Below are 22,672 nucleotides of genomic sequence, written 5' to 3' on the forward strand. Positions count from 1 at the left end.
CTATAAGGAGGGGGATATGGGAGGCTACACAGGGCAGGGGGAGGTTCTGTGGAGGTTTCTATAAGGAGGGGGGATATGGGGGGGCTACACAGGGCAGGGGGAGAGGCTGTGGAGGCTTCTATAAGGAGGGGGATATGGGGGGCTACACAGGGCAGGGGGAGGGGCTGTGGAGGCTTCTATAAGGAGGGGGATATGGGGGGCTACACAGGGCAGGGGGAGGGGCTGTGGAGGCTTCTATAAGGATGGGATATGGGGGGGGCTGCAGGGGGAGGGGCTGTGGAGGCTTCTATAAGAAGAGGGTTATGGGGGGCTACACAGGGCAGGGGAGGGGCTGTGGAGGCTTCTATTAGCAGGGGGATATGGGGGGGCTACACAGGGCAGGGGAGGGGCTGTGGAGGCTTCTATAAGGAGGGGATATGGGGGGCTACACAGGGCAGGGGGAGGGGCTGTGGAGGCTTCTATAAGGAGGGGGATATGGGGGGGCTACACAGGAGACGGGCTGTGGAGGCTTCTATAAGGAGGGGATATGGGGGGCTACACAGGGCAGGGGGAGGGGCTGTGGAGGCTTCTATAAGGAGGGGGATATGGGGGGGCTACACAGGGCAGGGGGTCGGGCTGTGGAGGCTTCTATAAGGAGGGGATATGGGGGGCTACACAGGGCAGGGGGAGGGGCTGTGGAGGCTTCTATAAGGAGGGGGATATGGGGGGCTACACAGGGCAGGGGAGAGGCTGTGGAGGCTTCTATAAGAAAGGGGGGGGATTACACGGAGCAGATGCTGTGGAGGCTTTCATAAGGAATGTGGGGGTTACACTAGGCAGGAGGCGATGCTGTATGTTTGGGGGGGCTTGCAGGAGGCAATGTGGAACGTTATGGGCGGCTTGCACTTGCCAGGGAGCGACTCTGCACGTTTGGGGGGCTCGCACTGGGCAGGAGGGCGACGCTGCATGTTTGGGGGGGGGGGCTCGCAGGGGGCGACGCTGCATGCTTGGGGGGGGGCTCGCAGGGTGCGACGCTGCATGCTTGGTGGGGCTCGCAGGGGGCGAAGTTGCACACTTGGGGGGGCTCGCAGGGGGCAAAGCTGCACGCTTGGTGGAGGCTCGCAGGGGTGATGCTGCACGCTTGGTGGGGGCTCGCAGGGGGCGACACTGCACGCTTGGGGGGGGCTCGCAGGGGGCGACACTGCACGCTTGGGTGGGGGGGCTCGCAGGGAGAGAGAGGCTGCACATTAGAGGGGGCTCGCAAGGGAAGAGAGGCTGCACATTGGAGGGGGCTCGCAGGGGGAGAGAGGCTGCACATTGGAGGGGGCTCGCAGGGGGAGAGAGGCTGCACATTGGAGGGGGCTCGCAGGGGGAGAGGCTGCGTGTTGGGGCAGCGGGGCGATGCTGCGTGTTGTGGGGGCTCGCAAGGGGAGGCTGCACATTTTAGTGGGGCTCGCACTAGGTAGGGGGTGACTCCGCACTTTCGGTGGCTTACAGGGGGCTGTGTTGCACTTTACTGTGTTGCACTTTGAACGTTACATGTTGAGGGGGCTTGTGCTGGGCAGGGAGCCGTGGTGCACATTGGGTTGTAACCCTACACAGTGAACTGTGTGTGTTATTAACTATTGTTTCTCATATACAGCTTGTGACTATCGGCACTGGGTGTAATTGCCCCCCGTCGTCCCACCTTAGAGACTGAGAGAACAGTGCGGTGTAAGGGCCGTTTCAGATCAGCGTTTTTCTGCCGCACTCCCAAATCCGGCACAAGGGCAGTACAGTACAATACAGTTCACTGGCAAGCTCCGGGCACACGCGGTCATGTGACCGGAGAATGTGACCGGGGCTTGCCGCACTGTCTGTGAACTGTAATGTACTGTACTGGCCTTGTGCCGGATCTGGGAGTGCGGCAGAAAAACGCTGATCTGAAACGGCCCTAATCCACATCATCCTCCTGTGTCCTCCAATGTATTCAACAAGAGGATTTTTATGGTAAATGCAGAAATACAATTTTTACACCTAAAACGCTCGAGACTCCAATACAAGAGATTTTTTTTCTTTCATTCTCGCCGATGTCCAACATGGCCTAATTCTACGTATTGATTTGTAAAGTTGATTGTTACAGTGTATATTTGTACTACTGTCTCCTCCCCATTACCCTGTAGACTGTGAGCCCCCGAGGGCAGGGTCCGCTCCCCTCTGTACCAGTCTGTCAGTTATATATATGTATCCCCGACCTTCTGTCTCCTCCCCATTACCCTGTAGACTGTGAGCCCCCGAGGACAGGGTCCGCTCCCCTCTGTACCCGTCTGTCAGTGTTATATATATGTATCCCCGACCTACTGTCTCCCCGCCATTACCATGTAGACTGTGAGCCCCCAAGGGCAGGGTCCGCTCCCCCTGTACCTGTACCTCTGTCGATGGGGCAAACTGGAAGGGGCCCCTGGGATTCACCTCTGTAGGTAGGGCGTAGACTCTGGCGAGCTGTGTCCCCGCTTCTAGGTCGACGCCTACACTAGCCGTATTGCTCAGACGGACAGGGATCCTTCCCCTCCTCACGACAGCCAGAGTGCGAGCGACTAATGGGTTCAATTTTCCCTCCCTCGGGGTTTGCGGCTCAATCAGTACCTCCACGCCTTCAAGCGGTCTTGTGGTGCTAAGGGGTAGCGAGATAATTGTATCCTTTTCAGCCGGTAAGGTGATCCTAGTGTGGCGAGGCACGGTGATAGTGGCTATGGGCCGTTGTTCCTCTGCCATTTACTGTAGGCTGCAGGCCCGAACCACTCTTCGGAATGCTCGGCGGGTGGCCCCGTGTGTGGTAACTTCCTGCCAGTACTTGGGTCCCCGCTTGGTAAACAATACCAGGTCCAGGTCTTTCAGGATGTTCATCCCAATAATCATGGGCATGTCCGAACCAAAGCCTTCTTTGACCACGATTATCCCCCCTCTTCCCGAGGTCCTGTCCACACATTTCGGTGCTCATCCAAGCTACTCCCGTTACTGGAATGGGTAGATTATTGGCCGCTTTGATCTTGATGATGGTATTCGTGTCATAAGCAGCCCGTTGTTGTAGATATTTCTCGTAAAACTGTTCTGAGATGGTGGACAACTGGGATCCAGTATCCATTAGTCCTTGCACGGCAACCCCCTCTAGCATTTCTTTCAGTGTAGGGCTGTTTGATGCAAGCTTGCTCCTTTGTTGGCTCCTTTTCTCTGTGGTCTTCCCGGTCAAGTGAGCCTCCTCAGCCGGGGTGTCTAGTTTAACCCCTTCACGACCGCGGGCAGTAAAATTACGTCCTATTTTAACGTGACTTAACGACCAGGGACGTAATTTTACTGCCTAAACTTCATTTGATTGCCGTGGCCATAGCAACGGCTTTCAAATGATGTCCCCTGCTGTTTCTTACAGCAGGGGACCTTTGCTTGACCCCAGGGGGGGTGGCATCGCCACCCCCCATAGGCGATCGATGTGATTGGCTGTTCAAATCGGAACCGCCAATCACATTGATCACGCTGTTTTCGGCAAAAAAAAATGCCAAAAATAGCGTGATCTTGTAAAATCCAGCTAGGACCGGAGCTGCAGCAGCTCCGATCATTGGCTGGAAGCAAGCAGACACCGTGGCCCCCCCCTGCAGCACTGATTGGAGCGATCGTGCAATGACGCGCAATCGCTCCAATCAGTGTGCAGTGGGGCGGTCTGATCTGCCGGTGGCCGCCCTCCCCAGGCCTGTGCTGGTCTGGGGACCCTCCCCCAACATGTCTGCAGCGTGCAGCACTGGCTGGTACTAGTGGTACCACGCCACCGCTGCTGCTGCCGCTGCTGTCACGTCACGTCGCAGGAGCAGGAGCGGTGAGTATTGTGCTCACCTTGCAGCCCCTGCGCGTGCCCCCCTGCGATCTGCCCCCCCCCCCCAGACATCCCGGTCTGCCCCCAGCATTCCCGATCTGCCCCCAGCATTCCCGATCTGCCCCCAGCATTCCCGATCTGCCCCCAGCATTCCCGATCTGCCCCCAGCATTCCCGATCTGCCCCCAGCATTTCCGATCTGCCCCCAGCATTCCCGATCTGCCCCCAGCATTCCCGATCTGCCCCCAGACATCCCAGTCTGCCGGCCTCCCCCGTGATCTCTATTCTGCAGCTCCTCCGGTATCTCCCTCCTCTGCTCTCCCCCTCCCCCTCTGCTGTCGCTCTCCCCCTCTGCTGTCCCCCTCTGCTGTCCCTCTCCCCCTCTGCTCTCCCCCCCCCCCCCCTCTGCTGTCCCCCCGACGTCTTCTTACCTGTCTTCACCGGCCGATCACATCTGCCTCCATCGCTGGGTCCTTCTTCCTGGGTCTTCTGCTGAGCTGTCCAACTTCCTGCCTGCTGGCTGCTGCAAAGCTGTTCCTCCTGCTAAACCTCTGGGTACTGTGAGTATAACTTTTTTTTTTTTCTTTTTTTCCTCTATCCCCTGTCAATTCTTACACCTCATGCGTCCGTGCGTCCCGCCGAGCGCTGATCAGGGATGCAGATAACGTATCTGCATCCGTGGTCAGTTTTCGGCGGGACTTTTTTTCCCGTATTCCCGACGCTTTTTGTATTGCATCAGTCCGTGCGTCCCGCCGAGCGCTGATCAGGGATGCACATAACGGATCGGCATCCCTGCTCAATTTTTGGCGTGACAAAAAGCATCGGGGATACGGAAAAAAAAAGTCACGCCAAAAATTGAGCAGGGATGCCGATCCGTTATGTGCATCCCTGATCAGCGCTCGGCGGGACGCACGGACTGATGCAATACAAAAAGCGTCGGGGATACGGAAAAAAAAGTATCGCATCTGTCCGTGCGTCCCGCTGAGCGCGGATCAACATCCCTGCTCAATTTTTGGCGTGACTTTTTTCCGTATTCACGACGCTTTTTGTATCGCATCCGTCCGTGCGTCCCACCGAGCGCTGATCAGGGATGCAGATAACGGATCTGCATCCGTGTTCAGTTTTTGGCGTGACTTTTTTCCGTATTCACGACGCTTTTTGTATCACATCCGTCCGTGCGTCCCGCCGAGCGCTGATTAGGGATGCAGATAACTGATCGGCATCCTTGCTCAATTTTTGGCGTGACTTTTTTCCGTATTTGCGACGCTTTTTGTATCGCATCCGTCCGTGCATCCCACCAAGCGCTGATCAGGGATGCACATAACGTATCTGCATCCATGGTCAATTTTTGGCGTGACTTTTTTTTTTACGTATCCCCGACGCTTTTTTTTATCGCATCCGACCGTGCGTCCTGCAGCGGCCGATCAGTGCACTGCGTCTGTGCGTTTGAAAAGTCAAATGGCGCTCCTTCTCTTCTGAGCCCCACCATGCGCTCAAACAATTACTTTCCACCACATATGAGGTATCTGCGTACTCAGGAGAAAATGCACAATACATTTTTATGGTGCATTTTTTCCTGATAGCCTTGTGAAAAAAAAAGCTACCTAGTTGAAGCAACCGTTTTGTGGTAAAAAAATTTTTTTTCTTTTCACGGCTCAACGCTATAAACTTCTGTGAAGCCCCCAGGTGTTCAAAGTGCTCACCAAACATCTAGAAAAATTATTTGAGGGCTCTAGTTTCCAAAATGGGGTGACTTGTGGGGGAGCTCCATTGTTTAGGCACCTCAGGGGGTCTTCATACCCCACATGGCGTCCGCTAATGAGTGCAGCTAATTTTGCACTCAAAAATTCAAATGGCGCTCCTTGCCTTCCGAGCACTGCCGTGTGTCCAAAGATTTGATTTCCACCACATATGAGGTATCTGCGTATTCAGGAGAAAATGCACAATACATTTTATGGTGCATTTTTTCCTGATAGCCTTGTGAAAAAAAAAGCTACCTAGTTGAAGCAACCGTTTTGTTGTAAAAAAATTTTTTTTCTTTTCACGGCTCAACGCTATAAACTTCTGTGAAGCCCCCAGGTGTTCAAAGTGCTCACCAAACATCTAGAACAATTATTTGAGGGCTCTAGTTTCCAAAATGGGGTCACTTGTGGGGGAGCTCCATTGTTTAGGCACCTCAGGGGGTCTTCAAACTCGACATGGCGTCCGCTAACAGGTGCAGCTAATTTTGCACTCAAAAATTCAAATGGCGCTCCTTGCCTTCCGAGCACTGCTGTGTGTCCAAACATTTGATTTCCACCACATATGAGGTATCTGCGTACTCAGGAGAAAATGCACAATACATTTTATGGTGCATTTTTTCCTGTTACCCTTGTGAAAAAAAAAGCTACCTAGTTGAAGCAACCGTTTTGTGGTAAAAAAAAAAATTTTTTCTTTTCACGACTGAACGCTATAAACTTCTGTGAAGCCCCCAGGGGTTCAAAGTGCTCACCAAACATCTAGAAAAATTATTTGAGGGCTCTATTTTCCAAAATGGGGTCACTTGTGGGGGAGCTCCATTGGTTAGGCACCTCAGGGGGTCTTCAAACCCGACATGGCGTCCGCTAATGAGTGCAGCTAATTTTGCGTTCAAAAATTCAAATGGCGCTCCTTCCCTTCCGAGCTCTGCCGTGCGCCCAAACAATTGATTTTTACCACATATGGGGTATCAGCGTACTCAGGAGAACATGCACAATAAATTGTATTGTGTGCTTTCTCTTTTCTCCCTTGTAAAAATGAAAATTTTATGGCTAAAGTAACATTTTTGTGTTAAAAAGTAAAATTTTCATTTTTTCCTTCCACATTGCTTTGGTTCCTGTGAAGCACCTAAAGGGTTAATAAACTTCTTGGATGTGGTTTTGAGCAGTGTGAGGGGTGTAGTTTTTAGAATGGGGTCACTTTTGGGTATTTTCTGTCACCTAGGCCTCTCAAAGTCACCTCAAATGTAATGTGGTCCCTAAAAAAAATTATTTTGTAAATTTTGTTGGAAAAATGAGAATTTGCTGATGACCTTTGACCCCTTCTAACTTCCTAACGGAAAAAAAATTTGTTTCGAAAATTGCGCTGATGTAAAGTAGACAAGTGGGAAATGTTATTTAGTAACTATTTTGTGTGACATATCTCTCAGATTTATGGGCATAAATTTTCAAAGTTTGAAAATTGCGAAATTTTCAAAATTTTCGCCAAATTTCCTACATTTTCACAAATAAACGCAAAAAATATCGGCCTAAATTTACCACTGACATGAAGTACAATATGTCACGAAAAAACAATCTCAGAATCGCCAGGATCCGTTGAAGCGTTCCAGAGTTATAACCTGTCAAAGTGACACTGGTCAGAATTGCAAAAAATGGCCCGGTCATTAGGGTGTTTTAGTGGCCGGGGGTGAAGGGGTTAAAGGTGCCCGCTGTTGACAGGCATGGCTTGGTGGTTCTAGTGGATAGGCCTGGGGTTCCATCCGCTGTTTCGAGTGAAACTCCGCTTGCTGGGGTGTTTGAGAGTCCATTCGATGGAACGGCTGCGGGTCGGGTTGGAAGGAGTTCTGGGGGCAACGGTTTGCTCTGTGACGGGGGTCACCACATGTCCAGCACTTCCCCATAGGCCGGCTAGTTTGCCTTCTCACTTGCCTATCCGCCTGTTGGTCTAATGTGAGCTGCAGCACCTGCTTCTGTAAATCCGCCACCATCTGCTTCAGTTCCTCCGTGTCGCTGTTCGGAGTATTTGTACTGTACATGGATCTGCAAGTAGCGGTATAAGTCTCTGTTCCCGTAACAGGTCCCCTAGAATGTTCTATGGCTTCTTGTTTAACCTCAGCAAATGTAAGGGCTGGATTTATCCGGGGTAAGTCCTGCAATGAGCGGTTGAGATACGGATCTCTCAGTCCTATTATGAATTGGTCCCTCAGCACCAGGTAGCGGGAGTGAGCTGTGTACGCTGGAAGAACATGTAGCGCAGTGTTCCCAGGTATCTGGTCGGCCCATAGGTGTTCTCTAGCACCCACACCAAGTCATCTAATGTACGCTGGCCCCTAACCGTCTCCAGTCTGACCGTCGTCCATGCCTCCCCCTCTAACGTCAGCATAGCCATTTCCGCTAGGGTCTTAGGATCAACATTATACATTTCCCCCACTATCCTAAGTTGTTCCGCCCATTCAGGTACAGGGTAATTCCATCCATTAAACTTTCTCACTTGATTTACAATAGACGCCGGAGGAGCTGTCTGACTATAATCTACCACCGGGAGGGGATTTTGCTGATCACAGATCCTGCCGACTACGCCAGATGAAGTGGCCGCAGGTCTGACCGCAGCTGAGTTACCATAATCTGCGCCAACAAAATCCCCACGCTCAGATTTTATGCAAGGGTACATTTATTTACTGGTAAACATCTCAATGACACACGCAGCTGGCTTAGCAGCACACATAACCAAGGTTTGCTATCCGGATCTTTAACTTCAGACGTGCGGCGCAGAACACAAACAAAACAGCAATGATAAACAAGAATTCTGTCCCTGACTTGCCCTATAGGTTACATTACCAGTCCAAAACACAGGGAGGGAGGGCTCCCACGTAGCAGGCCTGGACTCCGGGTAAATGACGGCGACTCCAAGGAGCAGAGATGGGGAAATCTTCAGCCCTCTCACCAGAGGGCTAGCTTACAGTCTCTTGGAATGGAGGAAGGAGACGGTCCAGAGGTCCCTTGAGTCCAGGATCACATCTGCAGCAGTTCTGGCAATCCCTCACACGTCAGCGATGAGGGCAGTCCGAGGCAGGTCTGTTCAGGTACAGCTCCAGTAACTCTGTGTCTTTTTTTCCCGCACTTTTTTCCTGTACAACCAGTGCCTGTGGGAGGGGATCAGATTTTACAGCGTCCGCCCCTCGAGCAATTTCAGCACTTGTCCACAAGGTGGCAGTGTTAAGGTGAACTCTTAACCAGAGATCACTAGTTGCCTACTGCCTGGTCTAATTGGTGTGGGTCGAGTGCATGCTTGAAAAATGAGATCAGACACAGTCGGATATTCATCTTTCCTCGACAGAAGTCAGCCCATGCTCTGCTTTATTACAACTGAGCTTGCTCTGATATAACCTTGCAAAGGGGCATGTCCGGATGTGTTCATTGGTCAGTGGGTCGAACAATGTGTTAGTCCATGAGCTGATTGGTAGGCGTCATTGTAGGCGGGTCTATGACATCATTGGATGGATCCATGGTGATGGTGATGGGAGGGACGTCATCTGGTGGATCCATGCTGAATGGTTTGGTCTGTAATGTCATTTGATCTTTGGGTTGGTCTTCTCTTATATGGTATCTTCTTACACCTGGACATTCCTTGCATTCCAGGCAAGGTGTGGAGAAACAGGCAATGACAGCCACCTTTATATCTGTGTCATGTATATGATCTGAAACCTGAATTATGTAAGGCAAATCGACATATTTCCCACAATGCTCTATGTCCAGAGGTTAATTAAGTATTTCATTTTATGGCTCTCCTCAACAGTCCCCCCTAAATACTTTATTAACCTTCTGACCCTACCGTGGTCCTCTAACACATCAGCTCTAATGCTTTAACTGCAACTTTTTCATTTTTCTATCCGCTATACAAGCAATGCTAAGCCTTTGCCCCCGCTGGTACAGACTGCTAATCAGAGAGTTGATCACATCCCGCACACACAGTTCACAGAGGCACAGGTAACGAACCAGTCCTTAGAACAGACTATTTAATACCGAAGATTTTGAGATTAATCGATAAGAAAGAGTAAGGCAATTGTAGGAATAAGCTTCTTACAGTTATGCTGCAGCTTTTAGCGTTACTGTTTCTGAAAGACTGAATCTCAGTCAACATCTGAGTGCTGTCCGCGTCTTCGAGGCTTTTCTACCCGAATACACCTGATTGTATCACAACACTAATGGATCTCTTCTTGTCTCGGGTCTATAATCTACCACCAGGAGGCCTTTAACAAGATTTCCCTTACACATGGATCCGATTACCTTCAGTAACACAGAGTAGCACTTTTACGGCTTCAAATATCAACAAATAAAACAATACCAGTTACCTACAAGTGTATGTTATCCTTAAAAAGTCACTTAAAGCTTTAAAATAATTGGTTGGTTCAGGTCAGATAATGTTTTTCCCACCATGAGCCCTTATTTGTGTAATGTTCCTGTCCCATTCTTCCCTTATGGTTATCTCCCATGTATCATCCCCAATCTAGAAATTCTCCATAAGGTTCTATATGAGATAATCCAGCACTATGTGTGTTGTGATCCTCATTCTGCTGGTACGATGGACTCTTTACAGCAGCTGTGGTCTCCAGATGGGTTTTCCCTCAAGCTTCATGGAAGTTGCTGTGGTTGGGATAAGCTGGATCGGTCCACCTGATTCTGACTCGTGGCTCATTCTGACTTGTCTTTTTAGGGTCACCCGGTCTCCTGGCTGGAGACCACATGCTCCTGACACTGATTTAGGATCTGGAATTGGAGGATACACATGTTTAACACACTATGTAGGCAGTTGTATACGGCTCGTACATCACTGGTCAGGATATCACACTGTATCTGCAGTATCTGTGAGAAATATAATCACATTGTAGGTGCTAAACCAAAAATACCTTATGTAAAGATCGAATTATTAAGAAAAAGGAAAATTTGTTACATGATTTGCAGCGTTCACCATTATCTTGGGGATCGTTACATTTTTATGTTATAATCATTAAAATTTTAAACAACATACACCCATGTGACTATAGACACAATTAAATATTCCAATAAAGGAGGGGGCAGGGATTGGGGCAATAGCCCTAAACTCTCCCTACCTCGCAGCGGAGGTCGGCACCCTATAAGGCGAATTGGCGCCCCCGCTCACCGACGGCTCACCCTCCCTATCCCTACACTGCTAAGCTAATACGTGCTGCTAATGTCAGTGAGGGAATATAGAAACCGTGAGATACAGGGGATAAAGAGGCGTCAATATGCAATTATATATATCCAATTCATTCCCAAAGACTAAATATTCACACTCTGTATTTACATAGCTGTTTGGTAGCTTAAATCAATATGATACAGCAAATTCAAGGACCAAACCCTAAAATAAATTAAATATCTCACATGTATAACATGTACCCACTGTATAAATATAATAATAATATTATGGCCAGGTAAAGTCATGAGGAGATCTCGTCCAATCACAGACCCTCCGCTGTCCAATTCACACTCAGGCTAATAAAATAAATGCATATTTATCAGACACGTAGCATGAAAGAATCCCAACGCGTTTCTCCCCTCTTCACAGTGGCGGACAGGGGCATCCCCAGGTACTGATCTCTATAGTGACCTCTGCTATAGAATATGTTCTTTTACCGCTTTTTAGGAACTCCATCTTTACATACCACCAGTATCATGAGTTTTTCAGCAGTAACGTTTTCCACACTGGATATGTTTCAGAGCAGACCTGAAAAGAAATTCACTCAACACGCACAAAACTCATATAAACCTACTCATGGTAGATGTATATGACTAATCTGCAATCACCGGAGCAGTAGAGCGGATGACGGGGGTGTTGCTACGAGGTCTTTACAGTTTTTCTACCTTAATAAGCACATGTCTTACAAGACTGGAGGTGTCTGGCCACCTGGGTACTGAGCAGTGGTGCCGCCCAGATCTTGTCCATCCCAACACCTTTGTCACATGTGTTACCTGGGCCATTATTGAGTAGAATGCTCGTGGCAGAGAAAGCTTACCGCCCTTTATCCACAGACCTTCCTCAGTCACTGGCTCGCTGCGTCTCACACGCCGTTCCTTGCTGAATCGCTTGTTCCTGTAAGGATTTAAGAACACAAGGAGTGACCAATGTCACGGACGACGTGACAGGAGCCACCGAGGTACTGGTCTGCTTTGTATAAGGACTTTCAACTCTAGGCCCATTCACTGCTTCTTTGTTGTGCACCTGTGCGAGCATCTCCTCCGGCTGCTGCCTATATCCACATTTTGACTATCTTACCCCTTTCCGCTCTACAAACCACAGTGATCGCAAATCTTCAACTCGTTCTCCTATGGGAGTGGTTTGATTTTTATTACCTTATGTTGTGTAACCTCAGCATATCCAGTGCAGAATCACCCAGCATCTTGGTATCTGGATCCTTCTACGGAAAAACTCAAAATCTGCATTAGCAATGGCCTCATCTGAGACATGTTCAAAACCTGACAATTCTTGTTACATCAGAGCAATCATGAGATGTATGTCTGTCTGCTGTATCCTCCTTACAGATAAAAATATAAAGACAACTTAATAGAAAAACCCAATCGATGAACAAATTAAAACCTTAAATAATGTGTGTGACTTTCCACATCATCTTTCCCCCCTTTTTGAATCTATTATCCAAAACATAATTAGATTCAAAATATGTGTGGCCCCAGAGCTCTACATTTAGGCATGAAAGTCACATTGTGTAGATTGTACCTAATCAGGAACACCAGAAATATTGTTTTTATCTGTAACTTAATAATGGAAAACCCTTTCAATGGCTTTTATAACCTTTGCTTGGACCACAGAAATCTGCATTACATTCATTCTTTCTATAAAAAGAAATTCATTAACCAAAAGAAGCTATTTTACCTAAAAAATTTTTCTTTTTATTTACATATATGCCACAGACAAGGTACACATATTTAAAAATTAATTAAAAAATCAGTGAGAGGGAAAGGTGGGAAACAATACACCCTACTCCTCACCCTTCCTATCATATAGGGGTCGACGTCCTAATGTTTAATGACGCCCCTATTCCTCGTCGACTGACGCCCTATAACACCCCTCCACTTGCACTAGTAAGATACCGTGTGCCCTAGTTTAAAGTGGGTAAGGTGAAACACCCAAGGTCAGACCCATATAGATAGTAAGTGACATCAATATAATCCAGATAATAATTCACTGTCAATAAATGTCATCTATGGGGGAGTTATTACTCAGTCGACTATTAGTCAAGGGTATCAGATCAAAAGAACTGCTGTTGCACATGTCCAGGATGCACCCTACGCGTTTCGCCCTCTTATCAAATCGCTAGGGCTCATCAGGGGTATAGAAATAGATCCTTGACAATTAAATCACAGCTTCAACCTAGAACAAAAACATAAATATAGTAATCAGAACACTGTTACCAACATTAGAAGAACAATAGTTCTATCAAAAAAGTATACAATATAAACAGTACTGACCGGTGATAGTGAATTACACCAGAACAGTTTTAAGTACTGTAAATAATTTGTCCTCCAAAAGTACAGACCAGGAAAATGCATCTATCAATACAAACGATACATGATGTATATACAAATACGGATACAGGTATGAAAGATCTATTGGCTCCAACCCTCTTAAACGAAAAAGGGGGGGGATTTATGTATTAGATAACGAAATATATACCTGTTAGAGCAGTCCCGGATTATAAGCATATCCCTCAGCCAATCTGTGAGATTCAGAACACACCCATATATGCACGTACTGGTCTGCGGGAGATCAAGTCAGGACACACAAGTCAAATCACCTCTATCTGCTTCAATAATATGAAAAAGTCCCATACGTCTCAATACATGAATCCATCCACTGTGGACGTTTAAATAGCAAAATCACCTCAAAAAGGCTGTCCCAGCCGGTTTCACAGGACGTAACCAAGGTACATACATGTATACAAAAATATATACCTGGTTTAGTTAAGGATAGATGTCAGCACATTGAAAAAATTCCTTCATCCCGTGATACAGGCTCAACCACGTCACAATGGTACAAATGTCCTCAGGAAAGCCAGTCTTCCCTTGAAAAACATATATATATATATATACATGACGTAAGGGTGAACAGATAAACACGCCCCAACAGAGGGCTATATACACCTCAGGAGGTGCCACACATACCTCAAACAATCCGGATCCAGGACTAGGCAACGCTTATAATAATGCCTAGATAGAAGGGAATATAACCCAACTTAGTCCCATCACATATGTACAACATAGGCTGACAGCATAACACAAAATATTCCAAACAGGGCAAAGCAAAAAATACCTGGACGAGCAGTGTCATCTGGATAACGATGTATATCCGGTCCGGGTGTGCTGGAGCATAGCAGCCTTAACCGGCTTTTAAACCCCATATTGCGCGCCAAAACACAGCTGGTCCGCCGCTCCCGTAACGTCACTTCCGGGATTTGCAGCATGAAAGAACATCCCACCGGGTCTGGGACCGCAGTGAATAGTTCCGTATACCCGGACGTTCCTAACACACCGCGCATGCGCAGCGAACCCGCGCATGCGCACATTTACAACATTACCACTTAGACAGAAGAAGCTTCAGCACAGTCACGCATGCGTGGATTAGTTACCACACAAGCAAAATATATTCACGGAGGTGAGACCGTCAGATGGGTCCCAGTGACCACCATAATTCTGTAATAAGCAAGGGCACAAAATACCCAAAATAGGAAAATTAATAATTATGTCAAAAAGGACCCAATAGGTCCTGCCATATATCAAGCAAAAATGTACATATGTGATTTCAAGAGGCTAAAAAAAAAGGGAGAGGTGTGTCCATTCACGACCATCCCTCAAGGAAGTAACAGTATTCAACTATAAAAAAGCAACATAAGGCAGTCATAGATGAAACACTGGCTACCTGATTGTGTCATATAGTAAGGCAACAATAATAATAATAACGCCCAATATCCAAGATCAATAGGTGGGCATAAATAAATACCAGGCCCACTACAGGCCAAATTTATTTAAAGGTATGGTCGAATTCACTTTTATCAAATTAAATTAAATAAAGCTAGTATAGCTTACATGCTCATTTAAGCCATCCGGAAACACGGACCCTAACCAGAAAATCCACCTCGCCTCTCTTTGTAACAAAATTTTATCCCAGTCCCCTTTTCTCTCCGGTTCTGGGACCGATTCTATAGACTTGAACCTTATATCCTCATAGCAACCACTATGTGCCTCATTCATGTGCCTAGCTATAGGCGTATCCCTTTTGTTGCGAATGTCACCCAGATGTTCTCCTATTCTAACTCGCAATTGTCGTTTTGTTTTTCCAACATAGTCTTTTGGGCAACTACATGTAAAGAGGTATATAACCCCTTGGGTCCGGCAGTTCGCAAACGTACGGTTTCTATAAATCCTGCCAGTCGTCACACTCTTGAACTCTTTAGACGAATCAATGTAATTGCAAAATTTACATGCATGGCATTTAAAGGTACCAAATTCTCTTTTCGTCAGCCAGCTAGCCCCAACGGCTACAGGAGGGACATAATGGCTTTTAACCAATCGATCCCGAATGTTGCACCCTCTCCTAAACGTAACCGATGGGAAAGAATGTATTGATTCCTCTATGTCCTTATCCTGTCTAAGGATACCCCAGTGATTCCTCAGGATCCTCATAACCTGAGAATGCTGATCATCATATGTTGCAATAAGGCGAGTCTTATTCTCAGCCTCCTTCCTTCTGGTTGTATTTAAGAGACTATGTCTCTCAGCCTGGGCCGCCTGGGAGAAGGCCAACTCGATGGTTTTTCTGGGGTAACCCCGATCAGAGAACCGTTTACCAAGTTGGACTGCCTGTCTCTTAAATTCCTCCTCATTGGAACAATTCCTGCGTATACGCAAAAATTGTCCCTTCGGGATTCCTCTTTTTAAGTTTAGGGGATGATGGCTTTCCCATCTCAAAAAACTGTTGGTGGCGCTCGGTTTCCTAAAGAGTGTAGTCTCCAATACGCCATTCGCCTCTTTTTTGACAAAAATGTCCAAAAATGCCATTTTGTCAATACCAACTTCGTATGTAAATTTTAATCCCAGATTGTTTATGTTGAGTTGTCTCACAAAACCTTCAAAGGATTGAACACTTCCAGACCAAATGATAAATACATCGTCGATGTATCTCCCCCAGAAAACTATCTGGGGGGACCACTCGGTTAATTCATCTCCAAATACTACTGTGTCCTCCCACCAGCCCAGGAGCAAGTTAGCGTACGTGGGGGCACAAGGGCTCCCCATCGCTGTGCCCCTGAGCTGGTGGTAGAACTTGGACTTGAAAAGAAAGATGTTCCTAGTAAGAATAAATTCCGTAAGCTCCAGTATGAACTTATTGTGGGCTTCAAATTGATTCCCTCGTGTTTTCAAGAAGTGTTCAATAGCATGCAAACCAGCAGGATGAGGAATACTGGTATATAGGGATTCAACGTCAATAGACGCAAGAATCATATCTTTATCCAATATAATCCCTTCCAGTTTGGTTAGAAGGTCCAAGGTGTCCCTAATGTACGAGGGAAGAGAGGTTACAAATGATCTAAGTACCCGATCCACATACATACTGCAGTTCTGGGTAAGGGAGTCGATGCCCGACACAATTGGTCTACCCTTAATCGGGTTTGTCCCCTTATGAACTTTCGGTAAGGCATAGAAAGTTGCCAGCTTCGGGAATCTAGGATAGAGGAAATCAAATTCAGTTGAAGAAATCAATCTGTTGTCCCTAGCCCTTGTCAAAATTTCCTTCAATTGTTTCTGATAGCGAACAGTTGGGTTGTCCCTCAGGCATTCGTAGCTGGACCTGTCCTTAATCAGGGTCTCACACATTTCTGTGTACATATCGTGGTCCATAAGTACCACATTTCCTCCTTTATCGGAGGGTTTAATTACCACCGATTTATTTAATTCAAGGGACTGTAAAGCTTCTCTCTCCTGTTCAGTTAAATTAGGTGAGGAAACATTTTTCTTGGGGTCAATATTACTGATCTTTTCCGTTACCATTTTACAGAAAATATCAATAACCGTATAATCTCCGATCGGGGGCGTTTTTGTGCTACGATTCCTTAGGTCCGTAAACGGGCCCTCGCCCTGAGTTCTACTCCCCTCATTCTCAAGTTCAATTAATATATCTAGATCTTCCAACATATCAGGTGTAACCCCGAGTTCACAGCATCTTTTCTTGTCTACGATAGAAAAATATTTCCTCCACTTCAACTTTCTTGTAAATAAATTGATATCCTTAATCCAATTGAACGCATCAAATTTTGTTGTAGGGACAAAGGACAACCCTGTCCTTAATACCTTTTCCTCAATCTGGGACAACTGATACTTTGACAGATTGATAATTTGCATATCATAATCTAATTTACTTAAGGCCTCTCTTTTGCTCGATACTCCCCCCCACTCCTTAGATTGTACGTGTTCGTATTCGTTTGCTCTAAAAAAGAGGAGGAGGTAGATGAGGCCGAAGATGATGATGTCACAGGCTTTGGGGTACCTATCTCCCCATGTGTCCTGTATCCTTGGTTTTGATATCCTTGATATCTCCCTCTCCTCCAATTGTTTTGACCCCTCCATTTTTTCTTATAATATTCCCTCTGTTTGGGAAAACCACTATCCCTACCTTCTGTGTCCGAGGTCTCACCGTCGGTAGATGAAATATCCACAGGTGCTTTTCTTAAGAACGCATATGCCTGCTTATCACGAAAATCAGCTAGGTCTCTTACGAATCTTTTATGTTTCCTGTCCTTAATCGTAGTCCTAAATTTCTCTACAGTAGTTTTTAATGACAGTTCCCTTGTTTTGAAATCAGTTTCGTTTTTTAATTTCAGCGTCTCATTAACTAGTTCCTGTAGTTTACCTGATGTTTTTTCCAACGTAATTTTTTCCTCGTCTCTCAGAATGGTCATGAATCGGATTGAGGAAGCAATCGATTCCTCTTCCCACTTCTGTAAGAGTTCCGGTGATCTACATCTACTAGCCGGGGTAATTTGTATGCGTAAACCCCTAGGGACCACCCTCTGTTTAATATAATTCTCCAGAGATTGAACTTCCCACCAAGATTTGATGTTATTTTTATAGGCTGTATAAAGATGTTCAAATCTAGTTTTCAAAGAAGGTTGGTGATTGCTACATTCATCTGTGGATAATTCTGAAAAGGCTTCACGTGCATCGTCAAGCCAAGACTGTTCATTTATAGGTCCAGATAAAAATCCAGCCATACCAAGGAAATTAGTCATAAACCGGTTGCAGTATCAAGGTAAAAAGTATTAATTCATTAACCAAAAGAAGCTATTTTACCTAAAAAATTTTTCTTTTTATTTACATATATGCCACAGACAAGGTACACATATTTAAAAATTAATTAAAAAATCAGTGAGAGGGAAAGGTGGGAAACAATACACCCTACTCCTCACCCTTCCTATCATATAGGGGTCGACGTCCTAATGTTTAATGACGCCCCTATTCCTCGTCGACTGACGCCCTATAACACCCCTCCACTTGCACTAGTAAGATACCGTGTGCCCTAGTTTAAAGTGGGTAAGGTGAAACACCCAAGGTCAGACCCATATAGATAGTAAGTGACATCAATATAATCCAGATAATAATTCACTGTCAATAAATGTCATCTATGGGGGAGTTATTACTCAGTCGACTATTAGTCAAGGGTATCAGATCAAAAGAACTGCTGTTGCACATGTCCAGGATGCACCCTACGCGTTTCGCCCTCTTATCAAATCGCTAGGGCTTAAAATGAGCATGTAAGCTATACTAGCTTTATTTAATTTAATTTGATAAAAGTGAATTCGACCATACCTTTAAATAAATTTGGCCTGTAGTGGGCCTGGTATTTATTTATGCCCACCTATTGATCTTGGATATTGGGCGTTATTATTATTATTGTTGCCTTACTATATGACACAATCAGGTAGCCAGTGTTTCATCTATGACTGCCTTATGTTGCTTTTTTATAGTTGAATACTGTTACTTCCTTGAGGGATGGTCGTGAATGGACACACCTCTCCCTTTTTTTTTTTTTTAGCCTCTTGAAATCACATATGTACATTTTTGCTTGATATATGGCAGGACCTATTGGGTCCTTTTTGACATAATTATTCATTTTCCTATTTTGGGTATTTTGTGCCCTTGCTTATTACAGAATTATGGTGGTCACTGGGACCCATCTGACGGTCTCACCTCCGTGAATATATTTTGCTTGTGTGGTAACTAATCCACGCATGCGTGACTGTGCTGAAGCTTCTTCTGTCTAAGTGGTAATGTTGTAAATGTGCGCATGCGCGGGTTCGCTGCGCATGCGCGGTGTGTTAGGAACGTCCGGGTATACGGAACTATTCACTGCGGTCCCAGACCCGGTGGGATGTTCTTTCATGCTGCAAATCCCGGAAGTGACGTTACGGGAGCGGCGGACCAGCTGTGTTTTGGCGCGCAATATGGGGTTTAAAAGCCGGTTAAGGCTGCTATGCTCCAGCACACCCGGACCGGATATACATCGTTATCCAGATGACACTGCTCGTCCAGGTATTTTTTGCTTTGCCCTGTTTGGAATATTTTGTGTTATGCTGTCAGCCTATGTTGTACATATGTGATGGGACTAAGTTGGGTTATATTCCCTTCTATCTAGGCATTATTATAAGCGTTGCCTAGTCCTGGATCCGGATTGTTTGAGGTATGTGTGGCACCTCCTGAGGTGTATATAGCCCTCTGTTGGGGCGTGTTTATCTGTTCACCCTTACGTCATGTATATATATATATATATGTTTTTCAAGGGAAGACTGGCTTTCCTGAGGACATTTGTACCATTGTGACGTGGTTGAGCCTGTATCACGGGATGAAGGAATTTTTTCAATGTGCTGACATCTATCCTTAACTAAACCAGGTATATATTTTTGTATACATGTATGTACCTTGGTTACGTCCTGTGAAACCGGCTGGGACAGCCTTTTTGAGGTGATTTTGCTATTTAAACGTCCACAGTGGATGGATTCATGTATTGAGACGTATGGGACTTTTTCATATTATTGAAGCAGATAGAGGTGATTTGACTTGTGTGTCCTGACTTGATCTCCCGCAGACCAGTACGTGCATATATGGGTGTGTTCTGAATCTCACAGATTGGCTGAGGGATATGCTTATAATCCGGGACTGCTCTAACAGGTATATATTTCGTTATCTAATACATAAATCCCCCCCCTTTTTCGTTTAAGAGGGTTGGAGCCAATAGATCTTTCATACCTGTATCCGTATTTGTATATACATCATGTATCGTTTGTATTGATAGATGCATTTTCCTGGTCTGTACTTTTGGAGGACAAATTATTTACAGTACTTAAAACTGTTCTGGTGTAATTCACTATCACCGGTCAGTACTGTTTATATTGTATACTTTTTTGATAGAACTATTGTTCTTCTAATGTTGGTAACAGTGTTCTGATTACTATATTTATGTTTTTGTTCTAGGTTGAAGCTGTGATTTAATTGTCAAGGATCTATTTCTATACCCCTGATGAGCCCTAGCGATTTGATAAGAGGGCGAAACGCGTAGGGTGCATCCTGGACATGTGCAACAGCAGTTCTTTTGATCTGATACCCTTGACTAATAGTCGACTGAGTAATAACTCCCCCATAGATGACATTTATTGACAGTGAATTATTATCTGGATTATATTGATGTCACTTACTATCTATATGGGTCTGACCTTGGGTGTTTCACCTTACCCACTTTAAACTAGGGCACACGGTATCTTACTAGTGCAAGTGGAGGGGTGTTATAGGGCGTCAGTCGACGAGGAATAGGGGCGTCATTAAACATTAGGACGTCGACCCCTATATGATAGGAAGGGTGAGGAGTAGGGTGTATTGTTTCCCACCTTTCCCTCTCACTGATTTTTTAATTAATTTTTAAATATGTGTACCTTGTCTGTGGCATATATGTAAATAAAAAGAAAAATTTTTTAGGTAAAATAGCTTCTTTTGGTTAATGAATTAATACTTTTTACCTTGATACTGCAACCGGTTTATGACTTTCTATAAAAAGAAAGCAGATTATTCAATACATTAAATATAAAACACAGAATTCCATAAATAATCCACATTCCTTAAATCAAATTATTGTAATTATTAATAAATGATTATTATTATGATTATTATTATTAATAACTATAATAATAACGTAGCACAACCTCTGGATATTGGATGTAGGGGCGTTCATATTTGAAACATTGAGGAGATTATCAGCATCTCTGTGACACTGTCCTATAACTTGAAGGGATAAAAGAATCTAGAACAAATAAACTGGCCATGTGGGAAAACAAAATGTTGATTTGCCATAGAAAAATTATCTAACAGACTTCTATGCTTGAAAAGCTATCAATGAATCTAAACATGTCCACAGTTAACTTTTATTACTTTGGGATAAAATTAGTAAAATAAAACTATTGTCAATGACCTTTTTCCAATATAAATTGCAATGAATTAAATGCAGGAAGCCCCCCTTTTTTTTTTTCTTTCTTGGGCTGCTCTCACTATAGATCGAAGGTGAGAAGGTGAGATGAAAAGCCTGCACTACAGGTTTTTTTTTTTTATTTTTTTTTCTAAAAGTTGCTACTTCCCCCAAAAGCACACTGTTCATTTTCCCTGGACACGAGTAATATCTCTCTCCTTCTGTTGGATTTTTTTATTATTTATTTATTTTCCTTTCTGCAAGACATGGATATCCCATGGATGTATTTATCTATTTATTTATTTATTTATTTTTTTTTTAAAACATTCAACTCTCGCCACATTCGTAATTGGAATATGTATTATTTATCATGACATCTGCCGCAAAGGTACGTTTATTTTAAGGTTTTTCTCTTATTCTTTTATTGCTTATTAATTTAATAAGATATTGCTCCTTGTGACTGTCCTGACTCAATCCAACCTGCACACTGGATCTATATTAAGTGTTTTCCACAACTACCCAATCATTCAATATTCCATCTTTTAGTGCTATAAACATTTACTAACACTTCATGTTATTCAGTGGCTGCAGTTTTGTCAGCTCCACTGAGGCCTATAGAAAATGGCTCACTCTGTCTTCTTTGTCTCAATCATGCCTCAGCCATGTTCTTCATCCACCATTTTAAAATCTGTAGGAACATGTGGCAGAGAAAAGGGAAAACTGACCTCACATCTGCTCAAACGCTTTCTCCCCTCTTTTTTATAGTCTGTACTTATACATATATATATTTATACACACACACATGTCCTAGATCTAAGTCTAATTATAGATAAAAACACTCATGTTTCTGTCTAAGTATATAGTACTCCATCCAATCCATTGCTCAAACATTTACAGAGCACATGGTCTTCTTCACACATTCCCTGACTCACTTTGTTTTCTTTGTCTCAATCATGCTGTAGCCATGTGCTTCGTCCACCATTTTAAAATCTTACCTAAAATGTCTGCCTCCATGACTAACACATGGTTTATCACAGGATTGCGGCCTAGAGTCCCCACATCCCAACAAAGTCCACTTTCATCCGGATCTTTCCGGCACAACTAGACACCGCTTCATCAATTTTTCCATCTTTCTCTCAAGATAAACAACACCAAACAAGCAATCTTTCTCTATGCATACCAGATAAAAACAGACAAACAAAAAGACGGGGGAGATGACAAATAACTGAAACACTAAAGAAAACCTGCAGTTTGCAGCACACACTTCCAAATCCTTCCTTATACTGCCACGTGGTCCCTGTCTGATTTCTGCGTTCCGTAATATACAAAAAATACCTAGTATCACCCCTGACTACAAGGTGTCTATACCGGCCGATTCGCCTCTCTTGGAGGACTTACAACTAGCCTAATAAAAAAAACCACCTAGTATCACCCCTGACTACAAGGTGTCTATACCGGCCGATTCGCCTCTCTTGGAGGACATACAACTAGCCTAATAAAAAAACCACCTAGTATCACCCCTGACTACAAGGTGTCTATACCGGCCGATTCGCCTCTCTTGGAGGACTTACAA

Source organism: Anomaloglossus baeobatrachus, chromosome 1 (assembly GCF_048569485.1).
Source record: "Anomaloglossus baeobatrachus isolate aAnoBae1 chromosome 1, aAnoBae1.hap1, whole genome shotgun sequence".
Lineage (NCBI taxonomy): Eukaryota > Metazoa > Chordata > Amphibia > Anura > Aromobatidae > Anomaloglossus > Anomaloglossus baeobatrachus.